Source organism: Sciurus carolinensis, chromosome 15, assembly GCF_902686445.1.
Source record: "Sciurus carolinensis chromosome 15, mSciCar1.2, whole genome shotgun sequence".
NCBI classification, from domain to species: domain Eukaryota; kingdom Metazoa; phylum Chordata; class Mammalia; order Rodentia; family Sciuridae; genus Sciurus; species Sciurus carolinensis.
This window is the reverse complement of record NC_062227.1, coordinates 33,781,817-33,788,235: the sequence shown is the minus strand read 5'-3', so window position 1 is coordinate 33,788,235 and position 6,419 is coordinate 33,781,817.

Sequence of the window (6,419 nt, the reverse complement as noted above, 5' to 3'; positions counted from 1 at the left end):
GTGCGCAGCCGGTGCCAGCAGGGTTCCGGCTTCTGAAAGATTTTAATAAGAGAAAGGATCCGGGAGGCCGGGTGTGAGCTTTGCAGCAGGGATACAATCTAATTTAGATCACAGGTCAGCAAGCCTTTTTTTATATGGTGAACAAACATAACATAAACTTTACCATCTTATCCCTTTTAAAGCGTACAGTTAAGTAGTGTTAAGCGTAGTCACAATATTGTGAAATAGATTTCCAAAACTTTTCATCTTGCAAATCAGAAACTCTACCCATTAAACAACTCCCCTTTTCTCCCTTCTCTCAACCCTATTGTCTCTGAATTTGACTGCTTTAGGTACCTCGTGTAAGTGGAATTTTGCAGTATTTGTCCTTTTGTGTCTGGCTTTTTTTCACTTAGCACAATGTCCTCCAGGTCCATCCATGTTTCTATGATGCAGCGTTTCCTTTCTCTCTCTTTGTCTCTCTTTTTTTTTTTTTTTTTTTTTTTTTTGTATAACCCAGGGCCTCCTATGCTAGGCAAGCACTGTTTGCTTCAGTTGCACCCCCAACCTAGGATTTCCTTCTTTTCAAAGGCTTAATAATTTTCCATTGTGTTTATATACTCCATTGGCTTTATACATTTATCTGCTGATGCACCCTGGGTTACTTCCAACTTTCAGCTATTGTGAATAATGTTATGAACTAGGATGTGCAAATATCTTTGGTTTTATTTCTTTGGGGTATATACCCAGAAGTGAAATTGTTGACTTATAGTGTAGTTCTGTTTTTCAGAGGGCCATTTATGAGTGACTCTGACTGGGGCCAGAGGTTGGGGGGCAAGCTCCTCATTCAGGAAATAGAAAAGGAGATAGAGGAAGGAGGAAAAGAGAGGTCATGGATGACCCCAGGTTTCCATTCTTAACTGACAAATGGATTTTGGCATCATTCTCTAAGATCTAGAAACTTGGAAGTTTGACAGGGAAGTAGGGCAGATTAAGAGTTCCATTTTGAACATGTAAATCTGAGAGAATGACAACTAGACAGATAGATCTATAGGTCTGAAAATGACTAGAGAAGTGACAGGACAGGAATTACAAGACTCCGCCCTTGGACCTCAGCCTCACCCACCAGGACCACATGCCGCAAGACAAAAAATCATTAACTCAGTACCCTTCTCTGCAGCCACACCCTGCCATCCCTCCAGCAGGCATATTCAACTTCTCCCAGTGACCTTCCTGCAACACCACCTGCACCCTGTCTCTTCTGCACCAATCTGTCTGTCCTCTCCTTTCCTCCCTTCCCTCCTCAACAACTTCAATTCCATTTTGCTCCATTCCAATAGTATTTCTGCTATTACTCTTAATGTCCTTGCTCCTCTGTCCTTGCCACACTTGTCTGGCAGAGTCTCAGCCCTAGATGAACTCCACCACCTGTCTTCTCCATAATGCTGCTGGAGGAGCCACACAATAGGGCAGAAGACACCTGATAGAAATGGAGATGGGGTCTCTGTCCTGAATGGCTCTGCTCTTCATCAGTTCTCCCCCTCATTCTTTCCAAGACCTTAACTTGCCTCTATTTTTGGAGAACTTTGGGCCATCACATGGAAACAGAGTTTCACACCAATTGCATAGGCCACCACTGCTGCCCACTCACTCTCCTGACCCCCCTGCTAGGGAAGAAAAACAATTTGTCCCACCTGAGGCTGAAGCCAGCAGCACCTTTTTGAATCCATCTCTCATATTCTCAGGAACCAAATAACTTTGATTATCCCTTCTCTCTTGTTTTTTCCCTTCTTTCCAAATTCTGACATCTAGAAATGGTCTTTCAATGTGCTCATCTCTTTTCTCTTAAACACAACATAAAAACTCATCTGAAAACCAACACAAAGAACTTCCCTGAAACACATCCCTCCCCAGCTATCACATCTGCATCTCTTTCACAACAAATAGTGAGCAGCTTGGACACATTTCCCTTGTTCCCTTGTTTGGCCCTGGTGCCCAAGAACAGGTCATCAATCGAGGATAGAAATTGGGAGACAAGAGGTTTATAGGAGAACTCACTGGACTTTGCCTAAGAGCATATTTTGAACATGACCCCCATGGGAATGTTTGTTGAGCTCAGGGAAAACACGGTTGTGTGTGTGTGTACATTAACTTAACCCAAGGGGGGAAAAAAAAAAAAAACTGCTTCCTTTCAATGCTGGTTCTCATTCTTCTACCCAGAAAATTAGGTTCAGTTATTTTGGCAGGATTGGGGATGGGGGTCCTGACTAAGAACCAGACTTAATTTTTGTGCAGCTTGTCTTGGGGCTACAAGCATCATGATCTGTTTGAATGTTATGGGCTAAGCTGTCTCCCCCAAATTCATGTTTAAGTCTTATCCCCAGTATCTTAGGATGCATCCGTATTTGGATACAAGGTCTTCAAAGAGATAATAAAGGTAAAATGAGGTCTTTAGGGCAGACCCTAATCCAATATGACTGGTGTTTTTATAAAAAGAGATTAGGACATAAAACACAGGCTGCCAGGCAGCCCATGTGAAGACACAGCAAGAAGACAGCCATCTGCAAGCCAGCAAGAGAGGCCTCAGAAGAAATCAGCCCTGCTGGCATCTTGATGTTGGACTGCCAACCTCCAGAACTCTGAGAAAATAAATGCTGTTTAAGCCACCCAGGCTGTGGTGCTTTGTCATGGCAGTCTGAGCAGATACTGCCAGGTGAGAGGCCTTGCACAGTGCTCTTGACAAGTGATTGTGGACCCAGGAGATGCCCCTGGGAAGCCACTGCTGGCTGTACAGAATCCCAGAGATCCGGGAAAAAAGTCATTGCCCCTCTGAGTAGTCTCTGTCTGTTACAAACTTTTTTTTTTTTTGCATTAAAAACCACTTGTTTATTTGCCCCATGCCCATATAGGATTCCTTATTCTTCCTAGATTTATAAAGTTGTAATTTCTTTGACCACCATCAAAACTCTGAAAATCATCCTTAAAAAAGGATCAAAAGTCGTTTCTGGAATTTTGGGGTTCCAAATGTTACCAGGACTCAAATTTTTAACAGCCTAATATCAGTGTGGAAATAACCATGACAGGTCAGAATTTGAATTAGGTGAGAATGTTCTTTGTATTGTGTGCCCACCTGGCCTGACAATTACTTCTGTTCTCAGAAATTTATTTCTTTGGATTTCCTTTGCCACTTAGGCAGATTTCAGTTGTGTATAATGTTTCTGGTGTTTCTTTAAACATCAAATCAAAACCCGTTTTGGTTTCTTTTCATTGCTGACATGCTTTTTCCAACTCCTGATTTGATTTTCAGAGGCAAAAGTTCATATTATAAATGAGTCATCCAAATGTTTATTTAAAATTCACTTTTACTAGTATAAAAAATTGCATTTTAAAAATGATTCACTGGGCAATCTTAAAACATTGTTCTTTTAGTTGCCTGTAGTTGTTTTGGAAGATCAACTGAAGCCAACATTTCCTAAAAGCCTGTTTTTTTCACTTTTAAACCCACTCAAAGACCTGTAGGTATCTTGCTCTGACCTGTGAACTCTGTCAGGGTAAAAGTTCATGGGAGAGTTTGAGATCTAAGATATTTTCAGAGACTGTCTAGCTTCGCCACTCCCCAAACCAACGAATTGTCAAAATGTAAAGTGTTGAAAGTAACATAAAATAAAATAATGTCATGTTGTAATTACAGAAATGCATTTTAAAGCAATTCCAATAGTACAGAAAGACATCAAATGGACAAGTCCCTTTTTTCCCTCTTTCCCTCAAATCCTCAGTGCCCAGAAGAAGCCACTGTTATCCATTTCTCATTTTAACTGTGATGGTCATGAAGCAAGAATTAAAAACGGACAGTCAGTGTAGATAGGTAAGCAGGTCGGATCACAAAGGAGGAGAAAGATAAGGGGGAAGAGGACAGGAAAACAAAGAAAACCTAAAAACGTATAAAAGGGGCAGGATAGGATGCCCCCCACTTCTTGGGATACCAGGACACCAGCTACGGCCCCCTTCTCCCTCCCAGGCAAAGTCTGTGTTACTATTTTTTAAATAAAACTTGCTTTCTATTCTTGCCTCGGTTCACTTCTCTAATGTTCAAACTTCCACATTTCAGGAAGCAGAACTCATCACTGATAACCCATGCTATCCATCCCAGCAGGACTCTTGTAATATGTCTTGTTTTATCAGTTTCACAGAATATCTGTTTTTACCTGCTACAAAAAATAAGATGAGGAATTTAACACATGGATCTCTCTCTCATCTCCTTTCCACCTATATTTCTGATTTCTGCTAGTTGTGTTTTTAGTTCTTCTAGTATTTACTTGCATAATGTTGTGGCTTGAATATGAAGTGTCCTCCAAAAGCTCCTGTGTTAATGCAGGAATATTCAGAGGTAAAATGACCAGATTATGAGAGCTGTAACCAAATCAGTCCATCCAAGTTTGAATGGATTGATTGGTGGTTAGTGTAGGCACATAGGGCATGGCTGGAGGAGGTGGGTCACTGGGGATGTGCCCTAGAAGGCTACATTTTTCCTGTGCCCCTTCTCTTCCTCTTCTGCCTGGTCAGCCATGAACAGAGCAGCACTCCTCCACACACCCTTCCGCCATGATGCTCTGCTTACCTTGGGCCCAGAGCAATGAAGTCACCCAACCATGGATTGAAACCTTTGAAACCATGAGCCCAAAATAAACTTTCCCTCATCTAAGTTGTTCCTGTCAGGTATTTTAGTCAGAGAAATGAAAAATTTAACTAACACACATAACTTTATACACTATACCTTGACCTCCATTTTCTTTCTTTCCTTTTTTTTTTTTTTTTTATGGTACTGGGGATTCAATTCAAGGATACTTTAACACTGAGCTATATCCCCAGCCCTTTTTTTTTTTTTTTTTTTTTTTTTTTTTGGAGACAGAATCTCACTAAGTTGCTTAGGGTCTCCTTAATTTGCTGAGACTGGCCTTGAACCTACTATTCTTCTGCCTCAGCCTCTCAAGTTGCTGGTATTACAGGCATGTGCCACTACGGTTTTGACCTCTGTATTTTATCCATCAGTATTAGGAAGTTTTAGTGACTCTCCACTCTATAAAATGAGAAATGAGTGTACTTACACCAGTTTTCCCTTTTCTCTTTCTTCTTCCCTCCTCCCAACTTGCTTTTACATTGTATGATGGGCAATTTTACGTATCCATTCACTGGGCCACGGGGTACCCAGACATGTAGTCAAACACTAGTCTAGGTTTTTCTCTGAGGGTGTTTTTTCAGATGAGGTTAATATTTAAATCAGTAGATTGAGCAAAGCAAATTGCCTTCCCTAATGTTGGTGGGCTTCCTCTAATCTATTGAAAATCCTGAATAGAACAAAAAGACTGACCATCCCCTGAAAAAGAGAATTCTTCCTGCCTGATGGCCTTTGACTCCAGACATCAGTTTTTCCCTGTCTTTAGATTCAAACTGAAATTTTAGCTCTCAAGCCTTAGTACTGGAACTACATCATTGGCTCTCCTGATTCTCAGGCCTTTCTACTTGAACTGAACCTAAACCTGAGTCTCCAACTTGCCAACTCATTCTGCAGATATTGGAACATATCAGCTTCCATAATCACATAAGCCAATTCCTTATACATCGTCACTTGACATTGGGGATATGTTCTGATAAATGCATCGCTAGGCAATTTCATCATTGTGTAAACATCATGGAGTATGTTTATACAAACTAAGGCAGCTATGGGATCATTAGGCAATGTCATCTTATGGGACCACCATTATATATGCACACAGTTCATTATTGACAGAAATGCCATTATGTGGCACATGACTTTGTATGTGTGTATTATCCTAGTGGTTCTGTTTTACTGGATAACCCTGGTTAATACACATTGTTAAGCTGTAATAAATATAAATTCAGTGCCTTGTCTACAAATCGACCCTAAAATTTGAAGTTTAAGAAATAGTATTTAAGCCAGGCATGGTGGTGCATGCCTGTAATCCCAGTGGCTCAGGCTGAGGCAGGAGGATCACGAGTTCAAAGTCAGCCTCAGCAACTCAGTGAGACCCTGTCTCCAAATAAAATACAAAATAGGGTGGGGATGTGGCTCAGTGGTTGAGGGCCTGTGAGTTCAATTCCTGGTACACCCACTCCAAAAAAAAAAGAAATAGTATTTAAGATCTGATTGCTTCTGGGCATGGTGGCACAAGGCTTGCTAGTTGCTGGACAGGCTGAAGCAGGAGGATCACAAGTCTGAGGTCGGCCTTGGCAACGAAGCTCATGGTTAAGTGCCCCTGGGTTCAATCCCCAGTACTGGAGGGGGAAAAATAACAAAACTATTGCTATTTAAACAATATTATGAATATTCATTATAGAACCACACAGAATGGGTCTATAGAAGAATAAATATAATCTTTGACCACTACACTAGGCCATTGGAAAGAAAATGTCTTAAGTGT